At 44.9% G+C, this 22,694-nt stretch overlaps 1 pseudogene; it reads left to right on the forward strand.

Annotated features, from left to right (window-relative positions):
* Nucleotides 1-5,933: 5,933 nt before the first annotated feature.
* The window catches only part of LOC149279596 (enoyl-CoA hydratase, mitochondrial-like), a 198,148-nt pseudogene continuing 181,387 nt past the window's right edge, over nucleotides 5,934-22,694 (forward strand).

Genomic DNA, 22,694 nt, shown 5'->3' on the forward strand with positions numbered 1-22,694 from the left:
GTCAGCAACTCAGTATCACCTGGGTGGGATTTATTTTGGAGGGAAAATATACTGTATAAACTTATGTGTAAATAACCATATTTATTATTTCAAACTGATATACAGAGGAGAGAAGATTCCCGCCCTCCCTCCCCGAGTCTAGGAGTTCAGCGGAGGACGGCTGCAGTGGATTGCGTTGGGATCTGGCGGAGTGATCCAGAGGTTTTTAGACCTTGATCTTTTGTGGTATGGGCATACATTCATGTTGTGTTAGATGTTAGATGTTAGAGTGATGCCCATACAGGTTTGCTACATTCAAGGTGTTTATTGCCCCGACCCATCGTGTCATGAGTTTTACAACGACCGGTGGTATCTGGCGGGGCTGGTGTCGTCTATAGGACCATTAAGTTATGGTCGGTTCAGTTTTAAATTCAGAATTTTAAGACGTGTACATTTCTTTAATACTGTTAAATTTGGAGTAATAAACAATGTCGCGGCATTTAGTAAATAAATGCCGTGGCCAATTCTAAATCCAATGTGCCTCCGTGTCATTTATTTGGTGTTCGAACAGTTTATACACAGTGCCATAATGATAATGTGTAGTGCATGGGTCATGTCTCTTTGAAGGCTGGAGCTGAAGCCACATCAGTCTCTGGGCCGGTTACACAATAATACACAATCTAAAATATTACCGGGTCACGGTATACGGAACCGAACAGAAAAGTGCTCCGTGACCCGGCTAAACTTCATATGACACATGAGCCAGCTAGCCTGGCCCTGTCACAACAGGGTGGCTGTAAGTGATGTGCAGACCCCATACTGCTGGCAGCATCACTACACAAGGGGGGCAGCTGGCCAGGTTTCAGCATGTACTGGCTGACTTGGCATGATAGGAGCTAACAGCAATCACAGTCCCATCATGCCTAGGTTCCAGCACTTACACATCCATGCTATCACACACACACTCATTTATTCATATAATCATTCATTCCCTCAATCACACACACTCATTCAAACACCCTCCCCACCCCCTTACCTGCACTGCAGCTCCTCGATGCCGCTCACAGACTTCAGCAGGGGCGCGGCCTCCCTCTGCCTTCTCTGCTAAAGCACAGAGGAAGTAGGATGTCACGTGAACTCCGCTTCCTCTGTGCAGTCCAGAAGACCCTCCCACAAGTAAGTAGCATGGCTTGAGGTGCGGCTCGCGTAAGATCGGTTGCCCTGGCTGCCAATCTTACGCGGGCCGCACCTCGAGGTCTCGCGGGCCGCGTTTGGCCCGCGGGCCGCATGTTGGACGCCCCTGCCTTATTTAAAAAAAAACGGAAAAAAGATTTCGGGCGGCCCCTTGGCTTGGGCCCCCCTGCCGCCGGGGCCCGGTCGCAGTCGCGACCCCTGCGACCCCGGTAGTTCCGCCACTGCATCCAATCATAGACTCACAGGCTACTGCTCATGAACCAATGAATGTGCGGCAGCTCGTCTATAAAAGCCAAACTTCTGGCGGTTTAACCCCGTGTTTACGTGCGATTGCAGCTCTTTCGTGGCGGGATCCAGGCATTGAGATGGCCGAGAGACTCCTTCCAGAAACCTCTTCCAAGAAGAAACAGCCGAAGAAGCCGGTAGCTGCAAAAAGCCGTCCTGTGAAGTCCGGTCCCAGTGTCTCCGAGCTGATTGTTAAAGCAGTCTCTGCGTCCAAGGAGCGCAGCGGAGTGTCTCTCGCAGCTCTTAAAAAAGCACTCGCTGCTGGCGGCTACGACGTAGAAAAGAATAACGGCCGCCTGAAGCTCGCTCTCAAGGGTCTGGTGTCTAAAGAGACCCTGATCCAGCTGAAAGGAAGCGGTGCCTCTGGCTCTTTCAAGCTGAACAAGAAGCAGCCGGAGAGCAGAGAGAAGACATCAAAGAAGAAGGAAACTCCCGTAAAGCCTAAAAAAGTAGCCTCTAAGAAGGTTGTGAAGTCGCCCAAGAAAGCCCCTGCAGGAGTGAAGAAAAGCCCGAAAAAGATCAAGAAACCGTCGGCCGCTGCCAAGAGTCCCAAGAAGCCTAAGGTTAAGGTGAAGAAAGCTGGCAAGAGCCCAGCTAAGAAGGCCACAAAGCCCAGCGCAGCCAAAAGCCCCGCTAAGCCCAAGGCTAAAAAGGCAGCCCCCAACAAGTGAGAAGGGGGGGCGTGGGTTTTGGAGCGCCTCTGGTGTGTGCTTTCCCACTTAATTCTTCACACAAAAGGTTATTTTCAGAACCATCATATCCTCCGAAAAAGAAAAAAAACGTTTAATCACCCGGCCGCGGCTATTATTATTATTATTATTATTATTATCTTTTATTTATATAGCGCCAACAATTTACGCAGCGCTTAATACAATACATAAGTTCAAAGGGTATGACAAGACGAGAATTGACAGACTAAGACAAACCGATACATTAGGTGGAGAGATCCCTGCTCGCAAGCTTACAATCTTGAGGGAATGGGGTGACAAACATAAGGCATAGAAAAAGGGTGAGAGGTGGTGTGGTGGTTGTCTCAATGACAAGGAAGTTCTAGCAGCTAAGGTGGAATGCTTCTCTGAAGAAGTGGGTTTTAGATTCCAGAGATATGGGGCAGCTCAAGTGAAATCTTGTAGACGGGAAAAGGAAGAGGTGATAAGTGAGGAGGAGAGCCTTTGTTAGGGAACAGTTAAGGACTGGAGGAATAAGGCGTTATTGGTTAGGGGTGAAAAGGTTGTGCGATTTATGTCATATTAAGTAGAAGAGCTGGGTATAAAATACTGTAAATAACGTTAACTCCAATATATATTTTCTCTACATAAATGTAATTTATAATATCATTTATTAGTGTTATTTTTAATTTATAATTCATATTTTAAGATATTGCAAATTATAACTTATATTAACTTTATATTTTTGTTATATTTTTTTTATTTAAGTTTATATTAAAATAATATCGTAAATTATATTTTATTCATTATGAGTTATATTTTTATTTTTTTAATTCAGTGTATAAATTATAATTTATCTTTTACAAATATTGTAAATATTATTTTATATTTTTAATTCTAACATATATAAACATTTTTATATTATAAATTAGAATCCGGAGGACCTGTCTATATGAATATTTAATATAATATATTTAATATATCTTTATATTATATATATTCATATTTTCTAAGAAAGCAAAAAACACAAAATTCCACGTGTAAATTCAATAAAAATGAATATAGTTCTTCCCAAAAGTAAGCAGCTCCCAGCGATACTCGTCCTCAAAGATACGAACGGCAGATCGTGGAGCGCAAATACATCGGGGAAAAAAATCAAATACAATAATAGTGCGATATGTGGAAATAAAAAAGACTTTAATATGGTGTAAGATCCACTCACAAGCGGGCCGGATCAAATAGGCTCATCAAAAGGTTCGGAGAAATGTTCGTGTTTAACCCCTTGGCTGCTAAGCCATTTCCCACCCTGGGTGCTAAGCTGGTTTTCGGCATTTTGGTGCATTTCACGTTTATTGGGAATAAACTATGAAAACCATATGTTGTTGTTTTTTTTCAGCACACCCAGCAGATTCCAAATATGCCTTTTTGATACGTCTACGTCTCATTAGGTTTGCAAAATAAAGCCAAAAATGGGGGAAAAAGTGTGTTTTGTTTTTTTTACTTCCGACTCAATAAAAACTAGTTTGTAATTGTATTTTTCGAAAACTCTAATATCAAAAGCTGTGTTGCTAGATATTTGTAGCAGGTAACCGGTCTAAAATAAACAGAAATTGACAACAGTAGACTGTGTTTTTCTAATATTTTATTGCTAAAAGTTCAATTTATTAGACTATCACTAAAGACATCTTTACATTTAATGCATGGCCGCCGTCTATTAAACAGCTCTAGCTGCCCGGGATGTTAAAATATGCCAACAAAACTATATATTTTTAGAAACTACACCCCCAGCCGCAGCAAATGAGGTCTTATTTGTATCACAAATCTGCCGTGCACAGCAAATAAGTGAATATCACACTTATATTAAACAAAATATATTAAAAGAGACAAGTTCATTTATGTCTCCAGTCTTGTGCTACTAATACATGCAGCCCCTCATTTGATGCGCCAAGGGGTGTAGTTTCTGCTAATGTATACTTTTTGTCCCATAATTTAACTTCCCAGCTGCCTAGAGCTGTCTAATTGCAGGCATCACCCCTAAAAGTTTTAAGACAATTTTTCTAACAAGATTGTCAAATCTGCCATATCTGAAGTTAAAGAGATCTAGACATCTGGGAAGTTAAATTAGGGTACATAAAGTACACATTTCAAGAAACTACACCCCTTGGAGCTTCAAATGAGGGGCTGCATGTATCTCTAGGACAAAATTTGAGTGTAGGGCTGCAATTATTGGGCTGATTATTTTTTCGATTAATCGGGTAAAAAAACAAAACAATATGCAAATGTTTCGCTTATTTAAAATAAAAACTTATAATTTACAATGGCATTTCACGATTTGCCTTCTTATTTTACTGACATAATAATTAAAGCCAAGAACCCAAAAAAAGCTTTCCTAGTAAATATTCACGTAAACTGTTTTTGTCCAGTTGTGCGCATCTCACCCCAGCTTGCCTCTCTATCCCAGAAATGCCTTATACCCCCTATATGCTACTCTGCCCCCAGAAATTCCTTATACCCCCTATATGCTACTCTGCCCCCGGAAATGCCTTATACCCCCTATATGCCACTCTGCCCCCAGATATGCCTTATACCCTCCTATATGTCAGAGATGCCACTGTGCCCCCTTATACCTCCTATATGCCACTCTGTCCCCTAATATGCCACTGTGCCTCCCTGATATGCCTTATAGCCCCGTATATGCCACTGTGCCCCCCTGATATGCCTTAAAGCCCCCTATATGCCTTTTACCCTTGAAATGCCACCATGCCCCTTATGCCTTTTACCCCAATATGCCAATGGCTGATTTTAGTAATATTTAAAGTTCATCAGGATTTCAAAAATTTCTTTCCTCTACCATTGGGTAAATTTAACCCCATGATCAAAGGAATCATGGGGTTAAATTTTAGTATCGGCCATTTTTAAAAAGGGAATGTGACTTTTCATAGCTATATGATCACTGTGGTAACATTGGCTACCACAGTGGTCATTTTGCTAGAATACTTAAACTTTTTTTTTTTTTTAAAGTTACATTAGTTTATGTTTAGATCATTTAATTTGGGGGTCTCTGGGCAATTTTGATCTTTATTTACCTGCCTTTAGAGACCCCCAAATCATTTTTTTTACATTTTCATTTTTTAACTTAATATTTTTTATTCTTTCTTTTACAAGCCTTATACCGGTATGGTGAGTCGTTTACCTTTCCGGTATATGTTGGGGGTCTGTGGGAATTCCCGGCAAGGGAGGTTGTTAAAGCACATCGTGCAGATGTGCCGGCAGCGGAGGCTGTTTACGCTCGCATTGCCGCTGCCGGTGAACGTCTGCGCGATGCGCTTAGACAACTAAGAGTAGGATGCGGGGGATCTGTATCCTAACCCCGCTGCCTGCCCGGCGCCCAGAACTGCATGTCCCGGGCGTCGGGTGCTACACCCCGAATATAGGCCGCACCCCCACTTTAAAGACTTAAAGTGGGGGAAAAAGTGCGGCCTGTATTCGGGCCAATACGGTATATACACCTTGATTCATCCCATCTATGTTCCTAGCCACTGTATACGCTATCAGCCATGCAAACTTAAGAAACACAGACCATCAAAAGGACTAATGAATAATAATATTATTTTTAAGTTATATTTTTATTTGTGACTTTTGTGGCTCCGAAATGCGAGACCGAGATCCATAAACAGGAAGACGGGTCATCTGTCGTTTTTGCTCCGTTAAGTTTCTTCAAGTGAATGGCGTCGTTCTGTCCGTTTTCCTGTATGGGAAGGTATAATCAGGAAAGGAAGCCGCGTGACCGCGAGATAATGACGCGTGATGACGCTGTACGCTTTTCCTCTGCACGTACGAGATGACGAGACGCCGGACAAACCTGGAAGTAATTACTTATAAGAACGGACCGACGAGTTCATATTTTATAAAATATTAACTTTCAGCCCAAATTTTTTTCTTCCCCAAATGCTGTATAATTTATAGATATTAAGTAAGAAATTGGACAAGTTTCTGTAGAGTGTACACACTTTAGCTTCTATTATTATTATTATTTATTGTTTTATATAGCGCCATCATATTCTGTAGCGCTGTACAATGCTAGTTTATTATCTGTTCAGTCCTGGAGTAATAGATCAGGAGGAGTATATATAATGTATGGTTAGATACCTGCCAAGTGTGCCTTTTTGGGAGAGACAGTCCCTATTTTGATGACCCATAAGAATTCATAATAATGGCCCATGCTTCTAACCACCCCACCCCCGCCAGAAAATTAAATCTGCGTTCTTGCGTGGCGGGTCCGCGGGGTCCGCAGCTTGATGGAATGACGTATATATCTTTTACATGTCCCCCGGCAGGTCCGGGCTGTCAGTACATATTGGTGGAGCACAAGGGCGAGAATGAGAACATTTTCTGCGATGCCATGATGACAGAACTGAACCAGGCCCTGGACGCTTTCGAAGAGGACCCGCAGGTCGGGGCCATTGTGATCGCAGGAAGCAAGAAAGCCTTTTCAGGTTAGTGACGTCTACAGCCCCCTCCGTTCTTTACCATAAGAGCAGTAAAGCTCTGGAATGCTCTCAGTTGCCACGGGTGACGGGAATGCTTTTAAAGGGACAGACACAAAAATTAAATCAAAGTCCCGTCTCCGCTGGGTGCCGTCCTGGTCCCCTATACCAGGAGAATCTGCTGGCGCTAAACGTTTAACGTGGGTTCCGGAAATCTCTCTTTTTTCCAGGCACAAAAGCAGCAATAAATATCTATAATTTATGTTTGAGTGTTTATTTAGCCACCTGTGACACATTAGTCTTGTTTACAGTGGTTCACCGTTCCGTTTAATATGGTTTAGTTAGCTGATTAGAAATCAAAAGAAGCGGATATAACATTAAAGCGAAGAATTAACGCCAATAAGTACTTTCCCATAGTACCAATAACTTTACTGAAAGGGTGGTAGATAAGTGGAGCAGCCTCCCACCAGAAGTGGTAGAGGTTAATACAGCGAGGGGATTTAACCATGCATTGGATAGGCATATGGCTCCTGAATCTAGACGGGGGGCCGGATGGGCCTTATGTGGAACTTTTACATTTTAATGCTCTTATTTACTATTCCAGGTGGAGCCGACATCGAGGAGATGCAGAACCGGACGTTCCAGGAATGGTACAGCAGCGGCTTCCTCGCTCACTGGAACCACATCTCTTCTATGAAGAAGCCCGTCATCGCGGCTGTCAACGGATACGCGGTGAGTGGGGGGGGTCCGCCATACACTGCATTATGTCTGTATAGCCACGCAGTACCTACACATAGAACATTAATTAAAGTGCGCCTATGTATAGTGTATATGTGTGTAATTATATATATATATATATATATATATATATATATAGGACTGCAACTAACGATTATTTTCATAATCGATTAGTTGGCCGATTATTTTTTTTTTCGATTAATCGGGCAAAAAAAAAAATATAGAATTTTTTTCTTTATTTAAAATAAAAAATAATTTACATTAAGATGTGTCATTAACACTTTTTTTCTCTTTATCACAATGCCATTTCTCTATCCACCTTCTTATTTTACTGACGTAATAATTAAAGCTATATTTTAAAAAGGTACAAGAACCCAAAACACATTATTTCTCAAATTAAGTTTTACCAAAATACCAAAAAAGGTTTTACTAGTAAATATTAATTTATGTAAACTGTTTTTTCATATTTAATAAAAACTATGATTGAGAAAAATGCCTCTTTATATTTTATTTGCCAACCTGCTCCGAGTTATGCACATCTCACCCCCGGCTTGCCACTCTGCCCCAGAAATGCCTTATACCCTCCTAAATGCCACTCTGCCACCCTGATATCTCTTATACCTCCTATATGCCACTCTGTCCCCCGATATGCCTTTTACCCCCGATATGCCTAATAGCCCCCAGTATATGCCACTCTGTCCCCTGATATTCCACTGTGCCCCCCTGATATGCCTTATAGCCCCTATATGCCTTATACCCCCCCTATATGCCACAATGCCCCCTGATATGTCTTATACACTCCGATATGTCTTATATCCCTGATATGCCACTGTGCCCCCTGATATGCCTTATACCCCCCCTGATATAAGAAAAACTGACAGCGCTAAAATAGGTATAAAAATATATGCTTTAAAAAATATAGATAATACACAATAAAATATAGATATATATATATAAATATATGGACAATGCAAACAATCAAATATTACAGCAATCAAAAAATAAAAAAACACAAATTAAAGAATGCACATAATTAATAGATCCCGAAAAAAATTCTACCTGCCCCACCAGGGGTTAATATATCAACAGAAGAAGCGCAGGGCAAATAAGCATAAACATAAAAATAATACTCCAGGCTTAGCTTACCCAGTGGTGCTTATTTGTCCCGTTTTTCTTCTGTTGATATATTAACCCCTGGTGGGGCACGTAGAAGTGGAAGTGAAGGGAAGTAGCGGAGGTTGTGCGTTTTGCACAGACCCCCACCAGCTGAGAGAGGATAATCCAGGTCTCCTGCAGCGCTGCGGGGGATCTGGATTCTAGTGTTATAATCCGATCTCTATTAGATTTCGGATTATAGAAGGAGGGGAATTTTTCAGAGCATTTGGTCTGAAAAAGCCAATTTTATAAATCGATTCAACTAATCGATTATGAAAATCGTTGACAATGATTTTCATAATCGATTATCGATTTTATCGATTCTTTGTTGCAGCCCTATATATATATATGTCATTGATTCATTTATGATTAAAGATAATATAACATTTTGGACCCCCCCCCAAAAAATCAGGAAAGTTACCATATATGGGAATTTCCCAGGTCTCCGCTCCCTGCTCTTTGTGGGTGGGGTGTTGGGGAGGTGTGGCCAGCTTTATTACGTGTTAAAGGGCTGGATTGGGTGGAACCAGGCAGTGAATGGGTAATGCCAAACACATATGCCCCGCCCCAACACACACACTAAGCGAGGTAGGCTAGCTGCGTGTGAGGCTAGCACCCTATAGGCAGTGGTGGGAGGAGCCATACACCCCCCCTTCCTCTTCAGACCCCCATCATGTGAGGAATGCGCTCCCATTGATTTCTATGAGAGCCCTTCCCTGCCACTGATTGGCTCATAATATTTTAATAAGCGTTCTTCTTTAGAGCTGGCGTCACATTGGACCGTCCCTTTTATATGTAAAACTACCTGATTTGGTGCGTTTTACATTCCCCCCCACTCGTTCCCTCAAAAGACTACAAATAATGAAACAGTACCTTTATACGGGCTTCGCTGACTAAGTGGTACACTTTGCACTATACATTGTGCTGGCCAAACTGCCAGCATATGTATCGACTATAAATTCCCGTGGTTTAAAGGTTTTTATCTTGGTCGGGGGGGAAGACCACACGCCGAAAACATGAGAAAATCAGGCTGTTTCTTATTACTTGCTGGCGCTTTGGGTGGGAGTCTGACCCCTTTCTGCCCCCCCCCTCCCGCAGGCTTCGGTGGGACGCAAAGACTGGCGCGGGAGGTGGGCAAGTCCCTTGCAATGGAAATGATCCTCACTGGAGATTGCATCGCGGCCCAGGAAGCAAAAGAAGCTGGTATGGCAATATGGGGTCTTAGCTGTGTTTGGACATATTAATTATTATTTTTTAATTTTTATTAATATTTTTGTATTTTATTATTTTTTCTTTATTTTTTTAATTTTTATTAATTTACATTTCTTTTTGTATTTCTATTTATTCATGATGGGTTTTTTTTTTTGTCATTGTTGAAATAATCCGTTTTAATTTAAAATGTTACATCATTGGCAGATTTTTTTTACCATTAGCGATTGTCAAGTGACTCAAACCCTGGCAATGATAGGCTGTTGCCGTAGAACAAGCCTTCAGAGGAAAGGAATAGAATGTCAGATGTGGTTTTTAAATAAATATATATATACACAGAATGTAAAGCAGGTTGCTTCGATATGATGTCATCGCAGGACTTGGAGGTAGAGCTGGAAGATCACTATAGGGCTCTGCAGTGGTATACAGAACAAGCATATTGGGGAACTGCGAAAGAATGTTCTCCAGAGGGCTATGACTTCGGTGGCCTGGGATTATTATGGGATAGTCTTCAGGAGGATCCGGACTTCGGAAGTACAGCGGAGTGGCGGATTGAGGACATCCGGGATTTCAGGGAGTGGGACCTCCCAGATGCACTAGGATTTAAAGGTGATTTAGACTTTTTAATTATACAGGAGTGGGAACTGGAAAAGGCATATAAAAAACTGTTCGACCGCATTCAACAGAATGCCCCAGTGTCCAGGGATTTTGTGCATGTCATTGAGTGGTCATCTGAAGATGTTGACCCCGGCGGGGTGGATGGGACTGCGGTCTCCACCCCTGAGTCACAGGGATACTGGGCAGCTAATCCAGATCCAATACCGGAGCTATGTGACTTTACACCACAACCGGATCCAAAGATTGTGGATCTAATTGGTTTTACATCTGAGGATGTTGGTCAGGGACGGCTTGCAATTGGCTTTCCTTCCCAGGGAAAGGAAGAAAGTTTTCTGGGGGTAGTGGATGGGACTGCGGTCTCCACTAGCACCCACCCAGCTGAAGAGCTGGCAACAGGGCAGAGCGCTGCTGGCTTCTGCCCCACACCTTCAATGGCTATAGGGATCCAGGGAGATGCGGCAGCCGGCCCATCTCCCCAGCGGCAGCTCACATGTCCGGGAGCGGAGGAACCGGTCCTCCCTCCCCAGCGGCAGGCCGACCCACAAGATTCCCTAACCCCAGCTGAAGTGCTGGCAACCGGACAGAGCATCGCTGGCCTCTGCCCAGCACCTACCAAAGCTGCAGGAATTCAGGGAGATACAGCGGCCGACCCGCCTCACCAGCAGAAGCAGGGAGGTGGAACAGCCGGTCCATCTCCCCAGCGGCAGAACCTAATTCCGGGACTGGATCAACCTGACCTCCCTCCTCAACGGCAGCAGGAGCACCAGGGAGGGGATGCAGGAGGCATCCCTCCCCAGCGGTACCCAGGAGATGGCGAAGCCGGCCCATCTCCCCAGCAGCAGCAGGAGCACCAATTTTGGGAGGGCATTGATGGGCCAAATAAACTGACTGACTACAGAGTCAACCCGTTTGGGGTCTCGTCCTGTGTCAGTCCAATTCGAAGGGGGGAGAATTGGACTGACGGAAGCCTCCATCACTGGGACCACTGGAGAAGCCTGACTGCCAGCCTCCTCCCTATTGACTATGGGCCCTGGGTTTGTAAAGGCTTCTGTGGCTACCCCCAGCAGTATCATCTCATCACTGGTTGAGGGGATTATCTCCAGCAGACAGCCAGGATCTGCCACCAGGGAGTGACCACCATTGTTTCAGTTTAATGTTATATAAATCAGTCTCCCCCCCCTATTGTATTGTTAATCCCGTTACTGCCCCTGTTGTCTCTGGGAGGCAGATTAAGGGGCGGTTTGTGTCCCAATATCTTGTTTTATGTTAATGTGTGTTTTGCTGGATATATCCAGTCCTGTGTGTGAGAAATAAATCAGTCTTCGTTTGGTTTTACCCTACACTGAGTCTCGGCTAGTGACCGGGGAACCGGGGAAAGTGTGCTCTGCTCTGGTAAGTCTTGGGGGCAGAGGTAAAACGCATCGTGTGGACGGTCACCGGCTGCGGCGATGCGGGTAACCAACCTCTGCTGCCGGCACCCCCCCCCCGTGGAAAGTGCTGGCAGGGGAGGCTGTCAGCGTATCAGACGGTAGGATGCAGGTCCCCTGCACCGCTGCGGGGGATCTGTATCCTAAACCTAAACCTGCTACCTGCTGACATGCAGTCCCGGGCGTCGGGCGCTAGACCCCGAATATAGGCCGCACCCCAACTTTAAAGACTTAAAGTGGGGGGAAAAAGTGCGGGCTATGTTCGAGCCAATACGGTATATATATATATATATGCATATATATGCAACACGTGTAAAGCAGTGGAATGCAGACATTGACCAGAAGGGGGCAATGTAATGTCATCTAAAGAACGAGAGAGCAATAAACGGCTCTGCATGGTGGGAAAAGTTCATCAATTAGTCACGTTTTTACTGAGAAAGAGACCTCCGAGGTTCCATAAGTTTATACGAATCTCTATCTTATTCTGTTTCGGCTCAATATCACCGTTGTTGGCAGATGACAATCTTTAGTAGGACTGAGTGACTCTGAGCTGAGTTTACAGGGTTAATTGACCCCCCTCCCTCTATTTTGTTGAGTCCTACCCCCCTCTTCTTTTCATTAGCTCAGCCTTTTAACTTCTCTGCCTTTTTTTTTGGGGGGGGGGTTTATACCTTTAAAGGGCAAATCAGATTATTCAATGCCTATTATACCCCTTGTTGGGGCGGAATTAATCCCGCTTGTTATCTCTTTGTGCGAGGGCTAATGGGCCATTATAGTTTGGTGAATAAACAGGACAGGCGCTTGAAAATCCCCCTTTTCCTTTCAGGACGGACGACGCCCCGGTTTATTAATATGATAACTTACCTTCATGGGCATGATGGGCCCTCCCCAAACAACCAATCACATCTGCTGCTGAAGGCTCCTGACTTAAAGATTTACTACCGCACATGCACAAGATGATTAATACCAATACAACCTCCCAGGTGTCCCTGTTCAGCTTGTCCAGTCCCTCACCCAAATGCCTGAGCCCCTCTTTCCTCCCATGATGTCCCTCTTTCTAGGAGCTCAGGATGGTTTCTGAGTCTATCAGAATCTGATGACGGATCAGACCCATCCAGGACTCAGACCTTAATCAGGATTCAGTAGCCATATGTCATTCTCTACCACCTCTGCAGGAAGGCTGTTCCATTTATCTACCACCTCCGTAAAGTAAGATTCCATCTAAGTCTCTGACCCTCTAGTTTAAGATTATGGCCTTGTGTTCTAACATCTCTCCTCGTTTTAAATAAACTTGGGGTGTATAACAGCTGTCTGTTCATGGTGAGGTTCTCAACCTTGTTTTCTATGGTATTTCACCCTTCAGGGGTCTTTTTGGGGCTCAACCCAAGTGAAAAGCTGAGTCCGGACGTGGACCTCCTTGTTCACTTGTGACTAGAGGGATACCAACCGGACCCGACTGACAAGGCCCATAAAAGTTAAAACATACATGTGAGGTTGTTGGTTCCATTTCCAGTCCTGAGGAAGGATCAGACTGATATGTCGATGGAGGTTCTTCTTCTGCAATGGCACGAGATGTAACTTGTAATGTAACTTGAGACGCCCCCAAGCGGGGGACTCGCCGTAAAATAGGCTGTCCGTTGTTGGTGGGCATTGCAAGCTTGTGTATGCTCCATACAGAAAGCACAGGAACGCCGTGAAGAGGCTTAAATGCTGCTGACCCAAAATTAGAAAGGCGAAGAATCAAGATCTCCCTGGGTAAGTTTGATGGCTGTAGAAGTGGTGGCTCCTAAACAACAGATCTCCTGAGATTTTCACCCACTACCGAGTTTACAGAGAATGGAGCCCATGAAACATTCAGAGAGAGTCAGGTCGATGGGTGAAAACACCTTGCTAGTTATAGAGGTCAGCGGAGAATGGCTACAAAAGGGCCAAAAACACTCAAATAAGGCTCTTCACCACAATGGTGAACAGAAGGCCATTGGTGAATGCCCAACACATTGACCCTTTGAAGCCAACGCAACAGATCTACACCATGGTTTCCATTTCTGTCCCCTAAGAACTAGACAGGTTTACCTAACAAGGTTAGACTGCTCAATATATGGGTCCTGGAAAAAATACTAGCTGAGACCTCCGTAGCTGGTAAGCACATCCTTAGAAGAACCTCCAACTAACATTAGGGTGTGTTGCAAAATCTCCCGGCATGTAGTCGGATAGTTACATGGACAATCTCTGTCTTTTATTACAAAACAAGCCACCCTTGAACATCAAGACTGTTGATGAGGACCATTATCATACACCTGTGCTAAACAATAGAAACACTCTGTCTAAATCACCCTGATGGAACGCCCTGACTAATGAAAGCCTATGGTGGGACGGACTTCATTAGCATTACCATAATGAATTGTCTTGGCAGGGTGTATGAGTCCTTCATAAACGTTAAGATGTTGAAGGACAATCCAGTAGAAGTATTTCTGAAGAGTTTGGTTAGCAAGGTTATCTTTAATTATCATCAGCAGTGACAAATACATTCTCTATGGTTCCACCGTTCAATCGTCTCGGTGACATATGTGACAATTCCCCCCCCCCCCCAAAGATTTCTTCTGTTCTTCTGAAGAACCATGAAACGGTTAACCCTGAAAGTGTTTGAAATTCTACCAAAGTTCCAACATTCCATCTCAATCCTAAACTTCATTCTCCCTCATAAGAAGGACAAAGTGAGCAACGGCCTCCAAAGTTTGACGAGAAGTCACAATACCTTGGCCTGTGCATACAAAGACACAGCCCATCGTTCTTGTTGGCTTTCTGACGAGGACCATGCAGGATATGATTAAAAGGGGTAAGAATTCATGTTGTCACTCTACTAAACTCCATCGCGCCCTCCCTCCATTCTTCACGCCGCTTCTCAAACCCAGAGACTAATTGATTTTTTTTGTCGATGAATATTGCTCCCTAGGTGCTTTTATTTACCCCCTCTTCATCTTCTGAGAAGAAGAAGGTCCTCTTTTATATTCAAGACAATTGGGGAGAAAGAAGAAGAAGAAAAAAACACATTGAAATCTCTACACAAAACTTCCCCTCTTAAAGGAAAAGTTACCAGCCAAAGGTCAAAATAATAAATGTATAGCCAAATTGAAGCCTTCGTGGACTACAAAAGAGGCAAAACTAATTTGAAAAAAGCTGATGCCAAGACAGATCAGCGTGTGATTGGAAGACAAAAATGGGTATTCAGAGGAGCAGACAGAGAGGGCTTCTCTTCAACCGTCGCCCCCCTGTTCCTCCCTACCTCTTGACTCTCCATTCCTAAACCTTTACAGCTGCCCCGGCTCCGCGCTCGATTCAAGGACCTCATTTACTTAAATTATAACCTCATCACGAAGAAAGAGGGGGTTGATGACGGGACAGCGTTGAATTTCTTATGCTTTTGCGGCAGCTGCTATGGGTTTTTTTCTCCTCCTTCCATAAAGGCTGTAATTTTTTTATTTGCTGACTCAAAATCGTGGGGTCTGTTCTGAGAGCGATCTAGCATTTTAATAATACTAAACATCTCAGTCTGGCCACCTGGTAGACCTCTGGCCAACAGCACCCAGTACTCACCAGATCTGCCGTAAGATGGCGGGTCTGGTGCTGAAGTGTGCAGCTGCCAGCTGGATATGTCTGGCCGAGCTCTACATCTCTTGTCATCCCTAGTCAAGCCCTGAGCTGTCCTCACTGGCCAACAGTTGTAAAATTAATTGAGGTCTATGCTATGTTGCACCAAAGAGCTCAAACGTGGCCACCTCTCAAGGCGCTGCAGTAAGGTACACGGGTGGCAACACCTCCAGCCAGACATTGCTGTGGTAGGCCTCTGCCATTAAAAAAGCGTTAGAGTGCGTTAGAGTGTATGGGGTGTCTTTGTACAGTGTTAGAGTGTGGGTTAGAGTGTATGGAGTGTCAGTATATAGTGTTAGACTGAGTGGAGTCTCTTTGTACAGTGTTAGAGTGTGCGTTAGAGTGTATGGGGTGTCAGTATATAGTGTTAGACTGAGTGGAGTGTTTTTGTACAGTGTTCGAGTGTGGGTTAAATTGTATGGGGTGTCAGTATATAGTGTTAAACTGAGTGTAGTCTCTTTGTACAATGTTAGAGTGTGCGTCAGGTCACATTATTTGAGGGCAGAGCAAATATCCTTGTTTATTGCACACAGTGCTTCTTATGCCAAAAACACAACTACGACAGAACAGGGAAGCGGTTTCCTGTGTCTCTTTCTGCTTGTATAACAACGCCGTCACATAAAAGGGTCGGACCTTGAAGTGATCTGTCCCTAATCTCACGTGCTAAAGTTCTGTACACCAAATTAAAATAAGATTTATTATTATTATGTATGAGAAATCCACCTTCGAGTATACCATGGGAGCAGTCATCTAAACTTCCTGCTCGATTATTCATTCCCCTTGGGTGTAGCCTCCCTTGGGGTTGTCGCTGTTGTTTGAGCTTGCACTTTAATATAAGAAAACAAAAACATAATACGGATGAGTAAACGTGTATTTTTCTTTATTATGTTTCTGGTAATTTTTTTCGAAGTGAGGCTTTTACATGCAGATGTTTCAGGCAGAGTAGTAGTAGTGCGGGTTGACAGGGAACCCTTTAAATTGATGTGGAGTCAACTGCAATGCGTGTTGAGGAGTAAATGCTTAAGTCAACTCTGAACATTGACTGGAGTCACACATTTTTAACTCATCTCCTCTGCACAATGAAAATGGGCCAGTTACAACTGGACTGGAGAGCTCAATAGCCCATTAGGGTGATCTGCTAGGCCACTGGTTGAATGGAACCCAGCTAAACAAGAATGCTTTATCCAGGTACAATTATTTAACAATCCGGACCACAGTACCTTAAAAATGAATCCCTCTGGACAACTGAGTTGCTCGTACCACAGAGCCTTGTACATCACCAGCATGAGGAGGCAAGCCAGAAACACCATGGTGATTAGGATTAGCCCAGTGAGCTGGAGGACAACATGGAGACAACATGACATCATCATTATTACTAGACTTGGGCACCAGGGGGCTCTTCGTGTTCGTCTTCGGGGGAAAAAAAATCTTCGTATTCCGCAAATATTCGCCCGTTCCGGTCTTCTCTTCGGGCGAATATTCGCGTACATTCTTCGTGCTCGTTTAATCTTCGTTTCTCTCCCGGTTGCCTAGCAGGGGTTAATACGGGGTTAACAACACATCGGGGCAGCAGCAGCTGCCGTGAAGGTACGTGTGTGCGACTCTATTGGTCGTTTCGGCAGGGGGCTGGTCTGGCATCAACGAGAGAATTGCAGAACACACTTCATTCGTTGATGGCAGGCGAGCCCCCTGCCGAAACGACCAATAGAGTTGCACACAAGTACTGAGGTGTACAGTACACAAAATGACCTAGACAAATGCTCCAAGGAACTTGGCCTCCTTTTTATCATACACAGTCACACATCCATAGATGTTTAATAAAAGAATAAGGATTATTTTAGATTTTTAAATTGATTTTGGACCACTTGTAATACATGCCTAACATTTGCTACCTATTTACAATGGCATACTTTGCAACAACCCAACTTTTACTGGACAGGACTGGAAAAAAGCAGGACTGTCCACCAAAATCTTGGGTGTGTTGGCAGGTATGCGGATGGAAAAATGAACTAAAAAATAGCTTAGGGTTAATGTACGGTTATGTTTAAGATTAGTAGCAGTGCACTGGTTTGGTTAAAGATGTATTATGTCTAAATAATAATAGAATTTTAATGGGTTTTAAAAAAAAAATAGGGGTTTATTTAAATGTATTTTAAAGTTAGATTTATTATTTAGTACTTCATTTTATTTATTTAATGTTTATACTAGCGTTACCTACCGAGCTATAACTACCTACGTGTATTTGCATACCTAGTTTAGCTAAATTAGATGGGACAGGACTGGGAAAAAAGCAGGACTGTCCCTGAAAAAGTTGGGTCTGTTGGCAGGTATGTGGATGGAAAAATGTTATAGGGTGAAGTGTGAGTTATAGCGTTAATGTAATGCTATTAGTGAGTGAAGGCCAGGGCAAATAACAAGAGGAAAGGTCCTTGTGATTTGTGCATTGTACGTGTGTGTTATGTGTTATGTTACTGTGTTATATGTGTTATGTCACTGTGTTATATGTGTTATGTGTTATGTCACTGTGTTATATGTGTTATGTCACTGTGTTATTTGTGTTATATGTGTTATGTCACTGTGTTATTTGTGTGTCATGATCCCGGCCGGAGTACGGTCCGGGGGGATTCCCCGCGTCGCGCTCCCGTGCGGAGTGCGTCGCCCGAGTACCTGCGGCATCACAGCCCTGTCCGAGACGCGTCGCCCAGGTGCTCGTGGCGTCGCGCTCCGGTGCGGAGTGCATCTCCCGAGTACCCCCGAGTGGCGGGTACTCGGTACTTACCCCTCCCGGGACGATCCAGCCACACAGCGTCCTCATACGCGGCGGTTCACAAGAATGAACCGCCGCACAGTGATAGACACCTATGGTGTCATAAGACACGCCCCCCTGCCGAACTCTTACCCCTCTGGAGGAGAAGCAACGTCCATTGGACGTCATCAGGGTTGGGGGCGGGATCTAGAAGGGCGGCAGGTTTAAAACCAGAGCACTGATGCCGGTTCAGTGCTCAGTTGTTTTTACAACTAGCTGTAGTACTTACCTGGCGTATATCTGTTTCTTCATGTTGATTCCTGTTACTGACCTTGGCTTGATTCCTGACCACGTTAACCTCTCAGCTCCTGACCCGGATTGTTTGACCATTCTCTGCCTGCTGCCTGTTACCGACCTTGGCTTGATTCCTGACTACGTTAACCTCTCAGCTCCTGACCCGGATTGTTTGACCATTCTCTGCCTGCTGCCGGTTACCGACCTTGGCTTGATTCCTGACTACGTTAACCTCTCAGTTCCTGACCCAGCTTGCTTGACCATTCTCTGCCTGCTACCTGGTACCGACCTCGGCTTGATTCCTGACCACGTTACCTTCTCTGCTCCTGACCTGGATTATCTGACCATTAAGAGACTGATCCATTTGTATCCTGCATCCTGGTTTCCACACCTATGCAAACGTAACATTGTGTTATTGTGTGTGTTATGTTTGGTTGGTTGTGTATCAGACGGAAAAAATGAAATGGAAAAGGAAATGGAAAAGGCGAATGAGTGGGCAATTGGCGACCCACTCACCTGTTCCACCCCAGAGCAAAGCATCCAAACACTGTCAGCCCTAGACGTTTGGCAGCGGACTTCCAGAGCTCAGACACAAGGCCCTAGCGTAAGCTGGCTACACCGGCGGAGTTAGCAGGCGTTGCCACACCACAAACAAGTGCAACCAGGGGGAGAAACTGCCCTTTCCATTAGGGACATTTGAGGCATGATTTCAGCCAGGAAGCGAACTGGCAAAAGATACCGACACCAGCAGCAGCGTTGGAAACGGAAAAAGGTGAATGAGTGGGCAATTGACGACCCGCTCACCTGTTTCACCCCAGGGCAAAGTCAGTCCTAGTCGTTTGGGAGCGGACTTCCAGAGCTCAGACACTAGGCCCTAGCGTAAATTGGCTACACCGGCGGAGGTAGCAGACGTTGCCACACCACAAACACGTGCAACCAGGGGGAGAAACTACCTTAAACATTAGAGAGAAAAAAAAATAAACTTTCCAAGCTAAGAGCTGGGTAACCCAACTTGGGCAGATTGAATTTAAGAAAGGCAATCTGCTCCATCAGATGAGGTGCCATGCGTGAGCGCTGTGGACTCAGTATGTTTCCAGTCATAGAAAACACGCGCTCACTTTGAACAGTGGTTGGCGGACATGATAGAAGCTGCTGCGCAACCCATGAGAGTGCAGGCCACACACTCTTCTTTTCATCCCAGTAGCTAAGAGGATCAACATTAGGCGCAGAAGGAACTTCACAGAGGTAAAGTTTGACCATTTCAGCAGCACTACTCTCCTTTCTGCTGCTAGCTCTGTCAGATGGTCCAACTATACTCCCAAGTGCCTCTTCCCAAAACGCAGCTGCTCCACTGCTGGCACTGCTGCTGATGCTGCTGCTAGGAGTAGCAGACCACATCATCTCTTCCTCCTCCTGCACCTCTCCCTCCTCGGACAGCATTCCCATTTTACGCTGCCAGTCACGCACCTCGTTGACCAATTGCTCCCGGTAGCTACTGAGAACATTGAATTTCAAAGCTAGCTTTCCCTTAATTCTTGGATCGCAAAGGCACGCTAGCATCATTTCGGGACTCTCTTCCATGCGTTTGCGAAGGTGTACTTTTAGCAGATCCTTCAGCTTCCTGACTATGGCTGCTACGTCAGGATGTAGAGTGCCACCTTGAACAGCCTCACGGTTTTCAAGGAACACATCCATCTTGCTGCCTAGATGGGAGAACACTGGGATTACCTGGGCCAGACTGGCAGTGTTTGAGCTTAAGTTTTCTGTGGCATCCCTGAATGGTTTAAGGACTGCCACTAGCTGGGCGATCACTGTCCAATCCTCCCTATTCAATGGAGATGTAATCCCAATATTGTGCTCTGAGGCAAGATCATGGATTGCCCTCTGCTGCTCCAAAATCCTCTCCAGCATGTCTAACGTGGAGTTCCACCGTGTACTGACATCCTGACGTAGGCAGTGTACGGGAAGACCTGACCTCTCTTGCTCTTCCCTCAAAAGTTGGCTAGCCTTAACACTATGGTGAAAGTGCCCAGCGATCTTTCTGCAGCGGGACAGAACTACTGCTACCACATTAGTTCCTTCTGACATTGCTGCCTTCACTACAAGATGTATGATGTGGGCTGCACAGCGCACACCAACAATATGACCATCTCGCAGCGCTTTCACCATATTGGCACCTCCGTCAGTTACCACAAAACCAACTTCAACATTGGTGCCCGCCTCTGCTCCCACCCAAAGGCTAAACATTTTCCTCATCGCATGCAGAATATTTTGGGAAGTGTGTTTTTCATCCATCACTTCTGCATGGAGAAGGAATGATCGGTAGCCTGCTGCAGCAGCTTCCTTAGACACACCGGGCTGCCACCAGTGTGCTGTCAAAGAAAGAAAGGCATGCTGGTCGCTAGGTACACTCCACAAATCTGTAGTGAAATGAACAGACTGACCAGCAGCCTTGGAAAGCTCCTCTTTCACTGCTGCAACACAGGACCGATACAATGAGGGGACAATGTTCCTGCTGAAAGTGGAACGTGACGGAACTGTATATTGTGGAGCCACAGCCGCCATCAATTGTTTGAAAGGCTCCTCTTCAATCATGGAGAAGGATGCCCCTCCAACAGCAATGAACTGACCAATCAGTCGCGTTACTTTATTGGCCTACTGTTTGGGCATTGACCTTTTGGATTGGAATGCCACAAATTGTTCCAGGGTGGGCTGGACATGCAGTGCTCCAACTTGCCTTGGTTTCTGGCTGCCAGCACTAGCTGCTGCTGCTGCAATTGGCTCAGAAGAAGCAGCTGTTGGAGTTTTTCCACGGCCAACAGCTATGCTGCCTGCACTAAGTTTTACTTCTGCATCTTTCCCCAATAGCACAGCGTTGTGTTGAGTGCTGAGGTGATGCTTCATGTTAGCACTGGTAAAATGGTCAGACACTTTCCCTCTGCATATTAGCTTCCCACAATGTTTGCACTTTCCATAGCGCCCTTCTTCAACATTTTCAAAGTGCTCCCAAATTAGGGCGCGCATAGCCTTGGAGTGTGCCTTAGGTGCTGCTCCTACTGCTCGGGGTGGATGAACAGAGGCAGAACTAGTGGTGGTGGGACTGGTGGTAACAGTACTGGCCATAGTGGGACTGCTAATTGCTTTAGCTTTAGTTTTGCTAGGTTTTGCTGCTGCTGGTGGTGGTGGTGATGGTGATGATCGTAGCGGAGAAGGTGGAGGCTCAGGGGAAAATTGTGCACTAGTCATTTGGACACTGCTCCCTGAGGAATCTGATTCCTGACCACTCATCTCCTCTACTTCCTTTGGCTCATAGTCTAGTTCTTCATTAGCCAGATCGAATGGAATTCCTGCTAGGCTGGAGCTAAGACTGATATCGTCATGAGACTCGTGACTAGTAGTAGTGCGAGCAGGAAGAACAGACTCTGCACTTGGCCTCTCAGTCTCAGGCTCCTCTGCTACCTCGCTAGGTGGAGTTCCACTATGTGTAGCCCTCTCTCTAACTGTCTTTACAAAAATATTGTAAGGACTTGGTGGCTTGCTAGAGGTGCTAGGAGGACATGGCGTGGCGGTACCGGTGGGAACAGTAGGCGCAGCACTAGTAGTGGTGGTTTTCCCTACGAAGGAATGAGATCGCTTTGGTTTGGGAAAACCTCTCTGAGTCTTGCTGCTAATTTGGCTCTGCTTGGTACCTTGCATGCTGCTCGTGGATGGGGAAGATGCTGCTTGGGGCAAAAGGCACTTCTTTTTACTCACTGTGCTAGTAGAAGTACTAGTTGTGCTACCCTTTAACTTTGAACGTGCTTCTGGTGCTTTAGGCTTTCCGTAAAAAACCATAGAGCTTGTGGGCCTAGCCGCACTACTACTGCCTGCTTTTGGTGCCTTTCCTTTACTTGATGATCCTTCAAGCAATGCTTCCGCAAATGATAAGCGAGAGCTTGGCCTACTTGGCCGACTAGACTGACGCAAAGGCTGCATCTTAGAACTGGTGCTGGTGGTGGTGGTAGATGGACCTTGTCCCTCCTTAGTCCCAAAAGGAGGATCCATTTCAAATTTTGTGTTGTGTGTGTAGTGTAATGTTTAAAAAAACAAAAAAAGGGGGGGGGATAAAAAAATGTAAGACTTTGAATTTACACGGGCCTAAGAGCCTATCCTACTACTATGCTAAACCTAAAGCTATATTAGTATTCTAGTTTAACTCTAGGCAGACGCTCTCAAGCCCACTAAACTAAAGTGAGGTTAAATTATA

Source organism: Sceloporus occidentalis, unplaced genomic scaffold, assembly GCF_023333645.1.
Source record: "Sceloporus occidentalis isolate IW3139 unplaced genomic scaffold, rSceOcc1.0.p SCAF_161, whole genome shotgun sequence".
Taxonomy (NCBI): Eukaryota; Metazoa; Chordata; class Lepidosauria; order Squamata; family Phrynosomatidae; genus Sceloporus; species Sceloporus occidentalis.